Consider the following 19,264-nt stretch of genomic DNA (forward strand, 5'->3'; position numbering starts at 1 on the left):
TGTTCAGCCTTTCTGTCTCTGAGCCATCGTGCAAACTCCCTATTAAAGCTGCATGGGGGACAGATGTTACAGCTTTCAAGGCCTGACTGAGTTAATAATAAAATGACCCTTTACTAGGAAATAAGGATGTCCTAAAGCCTTATTTCCATAGTATTTGAAGTTACCACTTCACAGACCTTTCTGATGAAGAATGTGCGTGAGAGCTGGCTGCCTATATACTGAGCTTGCTTTTAATTCGCTTACATTGTCATTAAAATAAGATGATGCTTACTGCTGTTGTGTCAGTTCTTTTCTCTGTGCTGCTTTCATTAGGACCAATATCTGTTTATTAGCTGCAGGAAGGCCCCTGGAGTAGCGTTAATTCAAGTACTTGCTACTTCTCAACAGGACATAGTCAGTGATTGCAACATTAGGGCACTACTCTTAACGTCAGCTTAAGCTCAATATGAGTATGGAGGCTAAAGAGGAAAATGACCTCCCCAATTCTGTCATGTTCACTGTGTACAAGAGGAAAAGAATGCAGTGCACTTACGAATATGGGCAAACCTTTAAGGTGGGCCCACAGAGCTCAAATGCCTGTAGTGCTGTGAAATAGCTGAGCTGAAGGAGCATATAGCAACGGCGAGTGACATGCACATGGTCATCCTAAGATTCATGTGCTCATTGGCATCCCAGGTAATGGCTCTTTCATAACAGCAGCTGCTGATTCCTGGGCTCTGGGAAAAATGGGAGGAACAGCTACATACTGTAGTGTATGGAGAGGTTGCTGTGAACAACTGCCCTCTTTTCAATATACAAGGCCTAAAGATTAAAGGTCTATAGTTTTTCTATGAATTCTTGGCAGATAGGATATTTCACAGCATGAAGAAGGCCTACTTAGCATTTAAAAACTCCAAACTGCCAACATAAAAGATTAAATTCTGCTCTCAGAAAAATTCCTTTGACTTTAGTGGAGTTACCCAGAACTTACACTGATGTGCTGGGCAATGGCATTTACATCTGAAGAATAACTGCAAACATTATGGTCTCATGGTGTCATTCTTATATATTAGTTTGCCCACATGGAAGCATGAGCACACTGCTCTGTGGTAGAAAAGTTATGCTGGTGCAACCACTTTGATGTTAAATGGATTGGGTACACTCATGCAAACCCCTAAAGAAGAATCCCTAAAAGCAGTTTAAACCACTTTAGCTTTATTCTACAATTTATTAATTATTTGTATTGCAGTAGCTCTCAGTCATGACCCAGAGTTCCCCGGTGTTAAGCATAGCACAAACACTTCAAGAAGACTGCCTCTCTCCCAAAGAGCTTTCAGTGACGGGTGAGAGGGGAATGCAGGACAGGGTGAATTAAAAGGAGTAAATGAATAGGAGAGTAAGGGATGCAGCAATCAGAGAGAGTGAGTCTTGGAGTCGGGGGGGAACATTGAAAGAAAGGGACCAGGAGAGAGGCTGGTGCAAATATCAATAGACAAAGTAATATCCAGAGTCCCGACTGAAGAAAAAAGAGTCTGTCACATGGCATGGGGCTTGGTGATCTTGAGAGGAATCTCTGAATAAAAAGGTGCCCCCTCTGCTCTGGTCCAGTTGGGAGCTGAATAATGGGGTCCCACATAAGCCTCACCAACTGCCCCTATTATGACTGGAGGAGTCCCTCTGGCTCCTTGGGGTTCTTTGTCTGTAGGATCTCCAGATCTACACACACAGACAGGACCGGTTCTACAGTTTTCGTCGCCCAAAGCAGCGCACCAAATTGTCGCCCCAGGTGTGCCCTTAGGACGACAGGCGCGTTTCCGTGGCTGTGGCGATTTGGCTGCAGCTTCTATGTTTAGCTGAACCCGCCGCAGACAGCTAAATATAGAAGCTGTTGCTGAATTGCAGCCACTGCGGAAACGCACGTGCCGCCCTAAGGGCACATGGACTGCCCCTGCCCTCCACGGCAGCATTTCGGAGCGCTGCTTGGGGGCAAAACAACAGGGACTGCCACCCCTTGCAGAATGCTGCCCCAAGCACCAGCTTGGAATGCCTGGAGCTGGCTCTGCACACAAAGGGATGTGCAAGGCACCTAATCACATACAAAAAGTAACCTTTTAAGCAAATCCATCTCTTTCCCTCTCTCCTTTCCCCACCCTCCATGTTACACGCTGGAAAGGAAGGAAAACAGCTGCTTCTGGTTTCTTTTTAACAATACTTGAAAGGCACTCCATTTCCAAAGCAAGAGATAAATAGAGAGATATAAGCTGTTGCACGCTAACTGGCTGGCTTACTGTGCCGGAGAGATTGCCGATGTAGTTTGCTTTCTTTGCTGTTGTTCATCTGTGAGCAGCATTGTGCTGCAGTTGGTATTGATTGTTCTGCTCCCGTTTTAGCATAAATGCAAATAGAGGTTGTGTTCCATCATGTTTTATTTAGCAAAAGGCACTGAAAGAAAAGAAAAGGAAATTGTTTAAAATTAAATGTTCCTGTCTCTTCAGGCATTGAGATGGGCGCTCTGATTCATTTTAGCTGTGGCTGAGAGAGGGAACAGTAACAAAACAACAATTATTTAGGTAAGATTTTGTTCACTAGAGAGTTGCAATTAGAAGAGAAATGTTTTAAAAAGAAATCATGAGAGTTAAATGTTGTTAACTGAAAGATAAAGATTGGCAGAACTTGCAAGAGACCTGTGGGTGCAATGTATGTGCTCTGCACAACAAGTCTGATACACCTTGAACCCAAATATGCAACCCATCTTATCCTAATCCTAGATGGCTCTGTGACACCAAAACCTCTGATGCAACACCCCTGAGCTTTCAGATCCAGATCTGAACTCGGTAACTTGGGCTGCACATAGGACTTAATCAATGAAAAACTGATTATGTGAAAAACTGTCCTTTAACCCTCTGCACGGCAAAACACAGAGAAACACTCCATGCAGAGGGGCAATGAAAGAGCATTTGTTTTGAAATATAAAATTACAAACCAATTCATGATCTCAAAATGCAGTTCTACTCTAGAAAGTTATGATGCAAAAATGGCACCCTCTTGTTCAACTGGTCTGCTCCCTATTTCTATCTGGAGTCAACTCTTCTAATTTTATGGGCATTTTTTTCTCCTGTTTATTCCTGTTAGCACCAGAGAGCCAACACAGCTATGGGAGAGTGAATTAGACACTATTTTGGATCATATGTCAACAAACAGAACTATATTCAAGAGCAGTGTTCAATGAGGTTGCACGCATGTAATAGGTGGTGGAATTAGTGCAGAGTAAAAGATTTGTTCCAAAACATGAATCTATGCAAAGTTTGCCTGGGTTTGTTTTGTTAGAATTGAAAACTCAGCCCAATTTCGGACAGCTACAAATAGAGGGACTGACTCAACAAGGGATCCTGAACTCAATGGTATTTTAGGGCACTCAGCACTTAACAAGAGTAGGCAATGTAAAGTATACTGGCCATGAAGTTCCTTGCTGTGTTCTAGCTGCCAGAGCAAGCAGAGTCAGAAGCTGTTGCAGAAGATCTAGAGAGATGTGAACTCCGTTTTTGGCAGGAAAAACATAACCTACCTCTAAGCCCAGTCACACTCCAGAGTCAATAAGTACACACAATGAATGAGACAAAGCATGAGCTAAGTATTCAAGCTATGCGTATATTGACAGACACACTCATGGTCATCCACGTTGCTTAACTCCTGCAAATCACTGCAGCATATAGTGCTGCCAACTCTCACAATATATGGTGATTTTTCTTTAAGCCCCAGCTCTTGGAGCCATGTGATGATGTAGGAATTTCAGCTTTCATTTGGAAAAACAAAAATCAGGTTTCTAGCCCTGAGGGATGGCAAGGAAAGTTTGAAGACATGGACCAACATGGAATCTGGCCTACAGTTTTAAAGAAGTTCAAATTGTTTTTTTCATTGGACAGATTTTCTTTGAAGTACTGCATCTGGGAGCGAAGAAACAGAGGTAAGATCATCCCCCAAACATGCAAAGACATTTAAAATAAGAGGAAGGCAGCATGCTTAAAAACAGCCTACTGTCTGCCTCCAATGATTAGGTTACCAACTCTCACATTCACAGACACAGACTGTCATATTCACAGACTAGATTAAGTCTAGTAGGCTGAGGCCACAACAGCTACAGCAGGAACTAAAGTCAACAATGAGGGTGCTCGACTGGGACTCAGGGTATGTCTGCACTTAAACTGTGACAGTGGCAGGGCTGCAGCTGCGTTGCAGTAGTGCGTCACTGAGGACATTCACTGAAGCAACAGGAGGGGCTTTCCTGTCACTGTAGATAATCCACTGGCCCGAGAGGCAGTAGTGAAGCTGATTGTTGATCAACCTGGCACTGGCTACACCAGGGGTTAGGGTTGGCTTAGTTACATCTCAGGGGACATAAGAGATGTGTAGCTATGACAATATAAGTTTTCAGTGCAGACCAGCTTGCAGACAACCTGCAATTCCCCATAAACTTCCTATGTGACATTGGACAAAGGCTGGGATCCACAAAGTGAATTAGGCATCATAATGCTCAACACGATAGTACCTAAGTTTGGGGACCTAGAAAATCACAGGGACAACACTGAGTTCCATAAAGCTCAACTTAGGCACCCAGGCTCCCTACACAAAGAATGGGGAGAGACAAGCACCTTACAATAGGATCCACAAATGCCAGCACCCTCAACAGGGAGCTGCCTAACCTAGACAATGAGACATGCCAACAAAAGGGATATGTCTTATGCCTGAAGACTTTCTCTCTGGTCCAATGGCATTCCACTGTGGATAAATATTTAAATAGTCATGGGGCAGATGAAGAGAGAGAGAGAGAGAGAGAGAGAGACTGTGTAGTCCAGTTTTTGATGCACCCACTTGCAGGGGCAGGAGACACAAAGTCTAGTCCTCCTGCTCCAATTATTCTTCCATTACTTATCTACAGTGGAAGTTCAACAGGAGGGACTGAAGAAGTCTCACATCAGAATATGCCAAAACTCAGTGGTTAGAGCATTCTTCTGAGAGGTGAGAGACCCCTGTTCAAATCCTCTCCCCCACCCTGAGGAAAAGGGGATCTTAAACCTGGTTCTCCCACATCCAAGATGAATGCTCTAAGCACGAGGCTAAAAGTTATAAGGAGGGCACCATGGGCACTAACACCACCTCCTGCTCCCAAATTCAGAATGGGACCCAACCCCAGAGGTGGTCATTGAGTACACCTACCCGATTATGCCCCACATGCATCTTAGGCAGATGAACACCTATCTTTCCTTGGTTCATTACTCAGTCTGGGCTTAGGTGAGAGACATGTTTGGGCACCTAGAGTGAGGCAACAGTGTGCATGCCTAGAGGCAGAAACTAAGAACTTTTATAGGTTCCGATTGAGATTAGGTGCCTACAGGGCTTGGTGGCATTTTTTTGGACTGCAGTGAAGCCTAAAAGCAGGATTTAGGCCCCTATGTACCTTAGCCTACCCTGAACCTCTGTTCCCATCTGTAAAATGGGGGTAAAATTTCCCTGCCTCACAGGTGTGTTGTAAGCCTAACAACTTCACTGAGTGAAAAGTGTTCATATATTACGTGCTGGGAGCCATATGAGTACCCAGTGAGATAATGGAGATTGGCTTATTGGTGGTTGCAGTGGTTGGAAACTTGGAAAAATAACCTAATGCTGACAAGGCTGGAGAGGTTAAGTGGCATGCCCAAGATTACATAGCAAATCTGTGGAGAAGCTGGGAACAGCTGGGCTCTACTACACTACAATCCTTCTCCTTCCCCCACACACTCATGCCTTTGGATTGGAGAGGCACAGGGTTTAGTCTCTTGTTCTAGTCATTCTTGCATTATTTAGCTACTGTGAACCAGCTTCAACAGGAGAGACTCAGGGAGCCCCAGATTGGAATAGCCCATAACTCACTGGTTACAGCACTCTCCTGAGAGGTGGGTGACCTTGGACAAGTCGTTTCATGTCTCTGTGCCTCAGTTTCCCCATCTGTAAAATAGTGATAATACCTCCTTTATAAAGCACTTTGAGAGAAACAATGTTGACAAGTGCTATAGAGGAGCTAGATATTACTTTATTTGGCAAAAACAAGATTTGGGGGTTTTGTTGTTTTGTTTTTTAAATGTCTCTGTTACATACCACAGGCAATGCAGCTATGCTGGTTTATTTTCTACTCATGTATCTTCCATAAAATTGTTTAGCAGATTCTGGTTGTAAAAAATTTTCATTACAGGTTCAGCTGCGTATGGCAAAAAAGACCTCGCCTGATGTTTAGAGGCAAGGATTAATTTGATTTTTGGATTATCAAAACTGAGGGTGAGTTTGCAGCACTGGCAGTTGGAAAAATCCATGTTTTCTCTTCTAAAGGGAACCAATATATTCATCTGTTTGTTTCACAGCACTGCACTCCCCTTTATTTCAAGAGTTCAAGGCATGAATTCTGTGTTTTGTCCTGTATTTTTTCCTTCCATTTTGACATATCAGTTCAATAGTGTTTCACAGAAACTGTCCTTTTATTTATGCTTTTACCATTCCTATGTGTGCCAAAAGAGAGGCAAAACTCGGATAGTAAAACATTCCTTTTAAACAGAAAAACAAAAAAACTCAAATCTCCATGGCAAATGGACAGTGGCAAAAATCTGTCAATGTTTTTACTGGATAAAGAATGCCATCTGGTGGAATAACACCACATCAGCTGTTCTGATCTGGGAGATGAATATGTGGGTTGGGGGAGATCGCTTTCTTAGGGAAAAATAGCTTGTCTTCCTACTAGATAGATTCTGGATCAATCAGATACTGCTGACCTTGTCTGCCTTAAAAGCTAAATACAGAGCTGAAGAATGAATGTTGGCACATCAGTAGATTTTGAACCTTGACAGAACAGAAGCTTTATTTAATTTGATCAGCTCACACAAGAGATTTTAAATTGCCCTCAGCAAAGACACACTGGCATTCGCTCATAGATTTTTAAAGGCTAATGTTATTTATGGTGTATAAGCTAACTATATTTTATGTGTTCAAATGAAATGAAACAATCTCTTGTGCCTTACCCTTGAATTAGCCTTCATGAGGCTCATTACAAGTCTACTGGATTATTTACCAATAAAGAAACCTACCTTAAACTCCTACTCCTTCTGAGAACCAAACAAACATTGTATCATTTAAAATAAAACAATTACTCTATATGGATTTCAATTTGACTCTACGGGTAATGAGTCTGTTTCCATCAAGCAGCTGTTTCGCAAAAGTAGGTTACACAACTGTAAAGAAAATATGTCCATCTTTAAATTGTTCTTCTTTGCCCTATAGGAAAAAGGATATAAAATATACTCATCAAAAAATCCCCTCTGGTTTATCTCTCCCTCAGTTTCCCTCAGATTGTGCAATTAAAGTAAGGATTATTAACATATATGCTGAGATCTATTTTTAAAACAAATCAAAAGCAGCTTTGCATTCATGAATATTTCTTTCCTCTTCTCTGTTGAAGGAAAACAAAATAAGATTAGTTTTATTTGTTTCCCCACGCTGCCTGGAAGAAGGGAACAAAGACCTTTGCTGCTGTGATATTGTCTTCAGCCTTATTTTCTACCCCTAAGGAAAAACTTATGCTCTTAGGGCCAGATCCTGCTCCTACTGAGCTTAATGACAAAAATCTCCATTTACCTTTATAGTGAGGGATCAGCCCAGCCCACCCTCCAAAGCCTCAACCCTTAATTCTCATTTGTTTTTTTTTTTTTGTCACATGGGCCAAATCCTTCAAAGGTGCTAAATACTGGCAATATTCACTGATTTTAGCAGGAGTTGCATGCATTTGGCCCCACAACATTCCACATTAAAACCATAGGGGGTGGATAATGTTACAAAGATAGCCTTCCTGAGTTTCTCCCTGAAGATTCTATTGAGAGGGCAGTGAACCCCCTTTCTTCTGTTCCCTCCCCCAGTCCTGAATAGTCTTCAGGGCTTGCCCCAAAGCTTTCAAGTCAATGGAGCTGTGAAAATGTACATAGGCTGATAATCTGCACCTATGTTTTTCGTTTAATCTTCTCCACACTATTAAAGAGCAGTTATGGTCATTACTATTTCTCATTTACATTGCAGTGGCACCCAGAGGGGATATTATAATCTATATAATAAGATTCCAGGATTGTCACTCTGTCTGTCACTCTGAAGCCTAAGCCAAAAATGCCTAGAGAGTCAGTGTAAAGAGATGGGAATAGCTACAAGCCTGGCTGAGAGGTCATTTTGTTTAGAATATCACCAGGTTGAATCATCACTGGGATTTGCATCTGTTATTATCCAATCTTAAATTATCAGCTTGTCACAGGTCCTAGCAGGTGCTGCGTCTTAGCCACCTATTAGGATGGATTGTGAGGGGAACCCAAGCCTCTGACGCTCTGGACTTCTGGGGTGTTTGAAGCTCCTGGAGCCTGAATGGAGTCCAGCCACTTCCCCAATGTCAGGGTCCTTAGGCATGTTCTTTGGGCATAAAGTATCAGAGGGTAGCCGTGTTAGTCTGGATCTGTAAAAGCAGCAAAGAATCCTGTGGCACCTTATAGACTAACAGACGTTTTGGAGCATGAGCTTTCGTGGGTGAATACCCACTTCCTCAGATGTATGTAATGGAAATATCCAGGGGCAGGTATATATATGTGTGCTAGCAAGCAAGCTAGAGATAACGAGGTCAGTTCAATCAGGGAGGATGAGGCCCTGTTCTAGCAGTTGAGGTGTGAAAACCAAGAGAGGAGAAACTGGTTCTGTAATTGGCAAGCCATTCACAGTCTTTGTTCAATCCTGAGCTGATGGTGTCAAATTTGCAGATGAACTGAAGCTCAGCAGTTTCTCTTTGAAGTCTGGTCCTGAAGTTTTTTTGCTGCAGGATGGCCACCTTAAGGTCTGCTATAGTGTGGCCAGGGAGGTTGAAGTGCTCTCCTACAGGTTTTTGTATATTGCCATTCCTAATGTCTGATTTGTGTCCATTTATCCTTTTCCGTAGAGACTATCCAGTTTGGCCAATGTACATAGCAGAGGGGCATTGCTGGCATATGATGGCGTATATTACATTGGTGGATGTGCAGGTGAATGAACCGGTGATGGTGTGGCTGATCTGGTTAGGTCCTGTGATGGTGTCGCTGGTGTAGATATGTGGGCAGAGTTGGCATCGAGGTTTGTTGCATGGATTGGTTCCTGAGCTAGAGTTATTATGGTGTGGTGTGCAGTTACTGGTGAGAATATGTTTCAGGTTGGCAGGTTGTCTGTGGGCAAGTGGTACCCCTAACCCACCCAGCAATATCGTCAATCTATCCAACTACACACTCAGCCCAGAAGAAAAGTCTGTCCTATCTCGGGACTCTCTTTCTGCCCTGCCACCCCCACCAACATGATACAGTTCTGTGGCGATCTGGAAGCCTACTTTCGCCGTCTCCGACTCAAAGAATACTTCCAGGACAACACTGAACAGTGCACTGATACACGGGTGCCCTCCCACCAACAGCACAAGAAAAAGAACTCCACATGGACTCCTCCTGAGGGTCGAAATGACAGCCTGGACCTATACATTGAATGCTTCCGCCGGCGTGCACAGGCAGAAATCGTGGAACAACAACATCGCTTGCCTCACAACCTAAGTCGTGCAGAACACAATGCCATCCACAGCCTCAGAAACCACCCTGACATTATCATCAAAGAGGCTGATAAAGGAGGTGCCGTTGTCATCATGAACAGGTCTGACTATCAAAAGGAGGCAGCCAGACAACTCTCCAATACCAAATTCTACAGGCCACTTCCCTCAGATCCCACTGAGGAATACACTAAGAAACTACAGCATCTACTCAGGACACTCCCCACACTAACACCCGAAGAAATCAACATACCCCTAGAGCCCCGACCAGGGTTATTCTATCTACTACCCAAGATCCACAAACCCGGAAATCCTGGACGCCCCATCATCTCGGGCATTGGCACTCTCACTGAAGGACTGTCTGGATATATGGACTCTCTACTCAGACCCTATGCCACCAGCACTCCCAGCTATCTCCGCGAAACCACTGATTTCCTGAGGAAACTACAATGCATTGGTGACCTCCCAGAAAACACCATCCTAGCCACCATGGATGCAGAGGCTCTCTACACAAACATCCCACACACAGATGGAATACAAGCTGTCAGGAACACTATCCCTGATGATGCCACAGCACAACTGGCTGCTGAGCTCTGTGCCTTTATACTTACACACAACTATTTCAAATTTGATGACAATATATATCTCCAGATCAGTGGCACTGCTATGGGCACCCGCATGGCCCCACAATATGCCAATATCTTCATGGCCGACCTGGAACAATGCTTCCTCAGCTCTCGTCCACTCACACCCCTTCTCTATCTACGCTACATTGACGACATCTTCATCATCTGGACCCACGGGAAGGAGACTCTGGAAAAATTCCACCATGATTTCAACAGCTTCCACCCCACCATCAACCTCAGCCTGGACCAATCTACACGGGAGGTCCACTTTCTTGACACCACGGTGCAAATAAGTGATGGTCACATTAACACCACCCTATATCGAAAACCCACCGACCGCTATGCCTACCTTCATGCCTCCAGCTTCCATCCCGGGCACATCACACGATCCATTGTCTACAGCCAAGCACTGAGGTACAACCGCATCTGCTCTGACCCCTCAGACAGAGACCAACACCTACAAAATCTCCACCAAGCATTCTCAAAACTACAATACCCGCACGAGGAAATAAGGAAACAGATCAACAGAGCCAGACGTGTACCCAGAAGCCTCCTACTGCAAGACAAACCCAAGAGAGAAACCAACAGGACTCCACTGGCCATCACATACAGCCCCCAGCTAAAACCCCTCCAACGCATCATCAAGGATCTACAACCCATCCTGGACAATGATCCCACACTTTCACAGGCCTTGGGTGGCAGGCCAATCCTTGCCCACAGACAACCTGCCAACCTGAAACATATTCTCACCAGTAACTGCACACCACACCATAATAACTCTAGCTCAGGAACCAATCCATGCAACAAACCTCGATGCCAACTCTGCCCACATATCTACACCAGCGACACCATCACAGGACCTAACCAGATCAGGCACACCATCACCGGTTCATTCACCTGCACGTCCACCAATGTAATATACGCCATCATATGCCAGCAACGCCCCTCTGCTATGTACATCGGCCAAACTGGATAGTCTCTACGGAAAAGGATAAATGGACACAAATCAGACATTAGGAATGGCAATATACAAAAACCTGTAGGAGAGCACTTCAACCTCCCTGGCCACACTATAGCAGACCTTAAGGTGGCCATCCTGCAGCAAAAAAACTTCAGGACCAGACTTCAAAGAGAAACTGCTGAGCTTCAGTTCATCTGCAAATTTGACACCATCAGCTCAGGATTGAACAAAGACTGTGAATGGCTTGCCAATTACAGAACCAGTTTCTCCTCTCTTGGTTTTCACACCTCAACTGCTAGAACAGGGCCTCATCCTCCCTGATTGAACTGACCTCGTTATCTCTAGCTTGCTTGCTAGCACACATATATATACCTGCCCCTGGATATTTCCATTACATGCATCTGAGGAAGTGGGTATTCACCCACGAAAGCTCATGCTCCAAAACGTCTGTTAGTCTATAAGGTGCCACAGGATTCTTTGCTGCTTTGGGCATAGACCTTCTTCCATCCGGCATTCTCCTATGAGTGATGAAACCTGCTATCCAGCCGCCTAGCCATTCTGGCGCAGTGCTCATCCCTCAAACACCCCAATACTGAGAGGCATCCCTCCCTCAGAACTCCACCCAAAAGGTGTGACACTTCTGGCTTATAGTTTAACTTTCTCGGAGGCATGCTAGTTGTGAAGCAGTCAACACACACAAACACACAGAGATGTTGCCCAGTCTAACATATTTATGCTTGTTATATTTAACCATGTAAAGCAGAGGAGAGCACAGATCACACAAAACAATACGACCTCCTAAATGCAATGTCCCTCACTAGCTCACCCTACCCTTGGGAGTTCTTGCGGGATTTTATGTGCTCTGTCAGGCAGGCAGGCAGGCAAGGCACCTCTTGCCTACCCTGCCCCTCTGTTTTCAAAATGGCTGCCACTCTATAGTTCAGGGCAGCAGAGACACTGTGAATGGTGACTGGGAAAAATGAGTGGGAGCAGAGTACTGTGGGGAGCAGGAGGCAGATTATGGCATTGCAGGGGAATAGGGTACAGTGGGGGCAGAAGGGAGTTTGAGGGGGGACAGAGGACAATGATGGCACATGAGAGATGGAGTGATTGAATGGCAGCTCCCCAGCCTGGGGGTAGTGCTGGGTAAGAGGTGTCCCCTCCAAGCAGCCAGGGGAAGGCAGTATCACAGTTGTTTCCAATGCTCATAAACTGATGGCAAGTCAAAGGATTTTGGTGCCTGAAGGAGGAGCTGTCATGATAACACAAAACGTTGCACCAATCCCACAATAGTGTATTGTACATCTGTTCCTGTTTACTTTTCTGACTGAAATGTGGTTTTTAGACTGGTTTTTAACTCCTGTTAGCAGAATGGGCTTGATTCTACTCTAGCTGGTGCATTAGTAATAGAATTGATACCTGCAGTTCAACACACAGAACCTTTATTTCTGTTGATGTGCAAGCCAAAAAGAACACAAAGTACCTCTCTGATCCCAGGGTGGATTGACTGAGCTGGCCCTCGTGCTTTCGAATATAAAGTAAGGGTACATCTAGACTACCTGCCGGATCGGCAGGTAGCGATCGATCTATCGGGGATTGATATATCGTGTCTCATCTAGACGCGATATATCGATCCCTGAACGCGCTCCCATCAACTCTGGAACTCCACCAGGGCGAGCGGCAGAAGTGGAGTTGACAGAGGAGTTGCAGCCGTCGATCCTGCGCCACAAGGACGGGAGGTAAGTCGAAATAAGATACATCGACTTCAGCTACACTATTCCCATAGCTGAAGTTGTGTATCTTACATTCCCCCCCCCGCCCACACACAGTGTAGACCAGGCTTAACTAAGGGGGTGGGGGAGGGAAGGAGAGGATGAAAATTCCCTTCTAGGCTGGTCATTCCATAACTGTGCTTTATGTGGTCCTGTGCACTTCCTTGTGGAGCAGCTAGTGCCACCCCGTCAGAAACAGGATACAGGACTTGACCAACCATGGTATGGCAAATCCTATGTCACAGGGAAAAATTAGTGTATTGTGCACTGGCCTGTTTGTTAAAACAGAAGTAAACCCTTTGAGTGTGTTTAAAGTACTACGTGCTGAGGATTAAAGAAGCAAAAACCAAGAGCAGAAGTACGCAGTGTTGTAACCTTGTTGATCCCAGAGACAAGGTGGGTGAGGTAATGTCTGTTATTGGACCAACTTTTCTGTTGGTGAGGGAGACAAGCTTTTGAGCACATTTCCCAGACCCGAAGAAGATCTCTGTATAAGCTCAAAAGCTTGTCTGTCTCACCAACAGAAGTTGGAACAATAAAAGATATTACCTCACCCATCCTGTCTGTGTAGGAGCCAAAAGTGTCGATCCACCACCCTTGCACATCTCCTTCCTCAGAGTGTAGGCAGATCAAGTATGCTCTAACAAGCTTCATGCACACTTGCCTACTCTGTGAGCCATTGTCTGCGGGAACTATGGGGTAAAGTGCATCCCCGTGGACACACAAATGCCTCATTAACACATAGTTTTTGTACTGGTATAACTAGGTCAGTTAGGAAGGATGATTTTTGCTTAGTTAGATCAGTACAGTGAAAGCAGTACACATTTCTAGTGTAGACAAGGCCTAAGTAGCAGTCCCTGTGCTTCCTCAAGAACTGTGATTATCCCTGGCCTTTGTGCACACGTTGGCCCCAAACTCTTCTCCCTCAGCCCTCCCCTCAAGGACCAAGAATAGCCCAGCTGCTGGATTTTGAGATGGGGGAAAGTGTTTCTATTCTTTGGTGAATTGTCCATATAGAAAATGAAAGGGGACCTAGTAGTCAGCTCTGGGTATTTCCTATCTCTGTGAGGCCCTGATGCATGAGGCCTCCTGTCTCCATGGAGACGAATCTGTGATGTGCAAGGTATTGTCTCCAATAGCCCTGGAAAGTGTCACTGTATGATGTGCAAGAAGGAAAAGATAATGCCTGGTGGAAGGCGTGGTGCACCCTATCTTCATGGGGAAGGAAGAAGCAGAGAGAAGAGAATTTGCTGTAAGGCTCAGACCCCCCCAGGACAACAGTAAAGGAAAGGTGGAGGGATTCTCCTACTGCTTTGCCTCGCAGTTGTAAAGGAGGTGTGCTGTGAGTATGGCCTGCTCCGTGTCCTCTCAGACCAGACGGCAGGGAATGGGACACAAGGGAAGGATTATTGTACCCATTTCAGCTTAGAGATGGTGCTTGTGCCACATGAGCTGAGACAGGCCCCCTGCTGCCTCTTCAAGACTATACTGACTCTGCCTTCCGTTCTCCACATTCCCACCTGTCCCCTAGGGCATTCAGAAAGTCGATGCCGACTGTGATGTGGGGCAACTGCAGCCTCTGTGAGAAAGGGAGACTGGCCCAGCTGCACGGGGCCGAGTTTACTGGTAATCGTAAGAGAGACACTAGGCTCTTTCTGCATAGGAGATGGCAGTAGGAGCTGTCAGTGCCCAGAGATTGCAGCTACTGCACCAACACTGACCCCATTCAGCCGCCCCCATTGCATGCCAGTCATTGCCATCCCCATGGTTGTACTCCATTATTCTGACATGCTGGATATCAGGGGCAAGAAATTCAGTGAGCATCCACTCAGGGCTGCCATTTACCTCCTCACAAGGCCCAGCCTAGATGACAGCATGAAAATCCTTTTCATCTTGGCAGTGGGCACAGTCATGGTTGCTGGCTACTGGGCAGAGCTTGTAGTGGCAGCAAAACCTCAGCACACAGAGCACCAGGATGAAGAGAATGAGGAATACAGTGACAAAGTGGTTGACTGCACCCTCACCATGATCTGTGTTACCACAGCAACATCCTCCTTGCTGCTACACTTCTCTATTTCTTCCATAATCACTTTGTGTGTGTCGTGATTGGGATATTCTGCTGCATTTCCTCCAAAGCTCTCTCTACAGTTGCGTCTCTCCTTTTGTGAGAAGAATCCCACTTGGAGAATGCAGGATCCACTTGCCCTGTTTACATAAGAGCACACAAGTTCAGATGTTGCTTCTGAAAGCATCTTGCAGCTCCATCATTCTGCTCTGGTGGGTTTTCCAAAATGAGGACAGGTGGGCATTGATCCTACAGGATGCTCTAGGTGTGGCCTACTGCCTCTTCATGATCAAATCCATCCACATGCCTACTATGAAGACTTGCACCTTATGTATTGGCTTTTCTGGTGGCTGATGTGCTTTACATATTCATCTCTCCTTTCCTAGCCCAATCTAGGGGGAGTATTATGGAGGTAGCAGCTCTCCACCCCTCAGACTCTGCCATAAATGAAAAGATTATTTTGGTACTGAAGGTTCCAAATTTAAACTCCTCTCCCTTGGATCTCTGTAACAAGGCATGCAAGATCCTAGGATTAGGGGATATACTCAGTCCAGGTTTCCTTGTAACATCCTGACACAAATTTGATATTCAGGTACAGTCGTCCAAATTCTATTATGTTGCTAGCACTATATCTTATGGCCTTAATCTTCTAGGACCTTTGGTGTTAGGGCATTCCTACAGATAGGCCAACCAGCTCTACTGTACTTGGTGTCCTGTATGCTTATCACTAGCCTTTTTGTTGCTCTTTGGTGCCAGGAGCTCACATTATTCTGGACAGGTCGTGGCTTTGAGAAGAACCTACCTCATCTCCCTTTGGAGTAGTCTCCTGCCAGATATTCACATCTCTCAAATAATTCTATGCGCCAACATCTCAACAAGAGAGAGAGAGCAAGAAAAGACCGATCCCATACTCAGCTGAAAAAGACCACAGAAATGAGTGGTCACAAAGTGAACACAAGTGAGCTCAGTTCCATGCTGTATACAGAAGAACCAACAAGCCAACCGGGGATGACCATGTGCGAGAAATATTCTGAGCAGAAAAGAGCAAAGTGAACTAGATAATGCAACTCACTAGATTAGATCATATGATCACAAACTTCAACGTCCCTCATCATGTGTGTGAAATAGAGGATGATTTAAAAGGTTTCTCATCTATGATTGTCAGTGATCATTTTAGTGGCCATTGCCTTCTTGTTTTCTATGTCATTTTTCCAGGTTTGAACTAAGGCAGCAAGCTGGGAAGAAAATTACAGAAGCCCTAGCACTATCAGCAGCAAGCAGGGGTAATTACTACTATCTCACTCCCCCCACCACAAAAGGGTCTGTGCTCCCCTCCGAAATTGAAGGATTCCACAACTGTGGCTTTCATAAGTGCCAAAGATCAGCCGTTGGTACCATAGGGAACAATAAGGAAAAAATGACAAAACTCCAGCCCTTGCAATCATGTTACCTTTTCATAGCTAGCTATATCAGGCAAAAGGCCAAGAACCTTGCTAAAAACAAACCAACCTGAGGTTATCGTTTACATTTATCAGCCCTCAGAATTAGGGAGGGGTATTGTGGCCATAGATTTCACAGACCCCAAAGGCAAGTTCAGCTTGCGTTGGCCTGGTTTGGTTACCTGATACCTTTGTTCACTAAGTTCACCTACTAGTCACGGCGTTGCAGTTGTTCCTGCCTTCCTTCTGAGATAGGCAACCAGAACATCTTCCTGCAATCTGGCCCAAATAGTCATCTGAGCCCTAGAGGCACCGCTTAAGGTCTACTTAGTATCTGGCAGAAAGCCAACCAGGTGAAGGAACTCTTCAGATGAGTGGGGTGGGACCAGCTCCAAAATCTAACCACCCTAACCGCAACCCCTGGAGTGATGTTTCCCTTCTCCAATGGGCAGGTTAGCTGGCAGAAGGAAATGAGTGGTTGAGATTGTGATTGTGGCCTATGGACTCATCTGCTCTCAAGAGGGGCCGAGCTCATCTCCAGAAAATATCCTTGTAGTGCAAAGAATTGAGAAGAGCCCATTTAGCCCTGATGTAGTTGACCTAAAAAGTCCCTTCCTGAAATCCAGCTGCAAACCACAGAAAAACCAGGAAAGGGATCTTCATTAAAGGACAGGCAGCTCTCGCTGTGTCCCTGCCTTCCCCACCAGTGTCGAGCCCACCCCCATCCAGTAGCTGCTAATGTGCCTGCATCCCAGGTAAGTTCATCAATACATTCTGAATAGCTACAGCCCCTTTGTAGGGTTTACCTTCCCTGTATCTCTCTTGGAGCCTCTCCAGGAAGTGTGTTTAAGTGAACTGACCTGAACTAAAAGTGTCTCACCTCTTCTTTCGTTGAGGATGTGCCCATAATGCCAGCAGAGGACCCTCTAGGTACATTTTAGGTAGACAGTGCTCTGGGCAGAGAAAAAGAAGTCTGACAAAGTATGCGTATCCTCAGGAGGAAGCTATGTGTGAACCATAACATAGTAGTCTCCTGAGCTTACAACCTTAGAATCATCTTTGGGTCCTGTTTTTGCAGGCGTCAAAGCAAAATTTAAGGAATGCACAAATGTGTGCAAAGTTCTTCCTCCTTGTACACAGCTCTAGTCACCATATCCAAACAGTTATGAGGCTAATGCATGAAACCAAAGCAACAGCTAGCCCCCAAAATGTGCTTTTTTTAAATGACATTACAGACCGTTCGAAATACTTCCTCTCCAGAGTTTTACATCTTAAGTTTTTATTTCCTATTTATGATATTCTGTCTACTATAGGTTGAACTTCCTTTAAAACATCGAAGCAAAAAAGCCTCAGAAGTCAAGCGTGAAGTGAATACACTAACAAACCAGACTAACTTACAACAGCAATACATTTCTAAAATTATGCAAAAGTGGAGGGAAAGTCTCCACAATGATATGATCAAAAATCATAACAGAGAACAAATGTCTCAAGCTGTTCTAGTAGCTGAAATACTTAGGCTGAAAACCAACGTACCGAGATCTAAAAGACAATCTCAAACAAGTAAAATAAACATAAATGATTACTAACGAATTATGCCATTTATGTTTATTGAAGGACTATAATTTTGGATTTCCAGAGGCTCCTGATCTCAGATGCATTTACCCTACATTGTCATTTTGCATCAGGTCTTTTTAGAGTTTGACTGCAGCTCTTTAGAACTCTTAGCATTTTTGCTCAATGTGGCATGACAATTACCAGGCATTGGAGAACTCAGAGAGGCTTCCTACACTCAGATATACATGAAAGCAGAGGGTGAAGTCTGATCAGAAAACTCCCTTAATTGTATAAAAGAACATGAGATTTTGCAGGCAACAACTCCTCTCCCCATTACTCCCAGTTTCCCTCAAACTACCAGGGCAGTGGGGGTGGGAGGTGAATCTCTCTCTTTCAAGTGCTCACACACAGAGATAGACTACTGAGATATACCGCTCTGGATGCTAATTCTATTTGGCTTATTTATTAAGGGAAAACTTTAATATAGCCCAGCTATTAAGACTTGATGAAGAAGTGATGTGTAGATTGATTAGCTGTCCTTAGACTCCTTCTCCTCTTTACCATTAATAAGGCCTGACTGACCGTTATTTTTTTAAAGTTGTTTACTACAAAGAGACCAGAACTGGACAGACGGTATGGAGGGAAGAGGTTCAATAAAGAGCTCAAAGGAGGAACCAAGCTGCTTAGTCTGAGGTTTAAAATGGCAATTTAAATGAGTGAAAGAATGGAGGCTGTTACTGTATGTGATTAAGGGAGAAACAGGGCCAGGCCTTCAGATATAAAAGTGATGGTGTGGACGGATTCCGCTGGGGCTCGACCCTCCCTGAGGGGGAAGGGAGCCACACCGGCCTCACTGTCGTCCCCGGGGGCTACTCCTCGGGCCCGCGGTCCTGCCCAGGGGAGGTCTGACCCTGCAGTTACAATCAGCTCTGGCCCTTTGGGGCAGGGCAGAGCAGTGGCAAAGTCAAAAGGGGCCCAGCCCTTGGTTTGGGCGGGGCACCAAACACAGTTACAATCAGCTCTGGCCCTTTGGGGCAGGGCAGAGCAGTGGCAAAGTCAAAAGGGGCCCAGCCCTTGGTTCGGGCAGGGCACCAAACACAGTTACAATCAGCTCTGGCCCTTTGGGGCAGGTCAGAGCTCTTGACCTTAGGCCGGGGAGAGGGGGAGTCTGCCACCCGGATACAGGTGGCAGAGGGAACGCAGGCCCACCCACTCCTCTGCGTTCCAGCCCGGGGCCCTGGTAGCGGCCGTCACTGCT

General features: G+C 45.2%; 1 pseudogene; it reads left to right on the forward strand.

Annotated features, from left to right (window-relative positions):
- The window catches only part of LOC127047336 (signal peptide peptidase-like 2B), a 42,080-nt pseudogene extending 26,245 nt beyond the window's left edge, over positions 1-15,835 (forward strand).
- The last annotated feature ends 3,429 nt before the right edge of the window (positions 15,836-19,264 follow it).

Source organism: Gopherus flavomarginatus, chromosome 3 (assembly GCF_025201925.1).
Source record: "Gopherus flavomarginatus isolate rGopFla2 chromosome 3, rGopFla2.mat.asm, whole genome shotgun sequence".
NCBI classification, from domain to species: domain Eukaryota; kingdom Metazoa; phylum Chordata; order Testudines; family Testudinidae; genus Gopherus; species Gopherus flavomarginatus.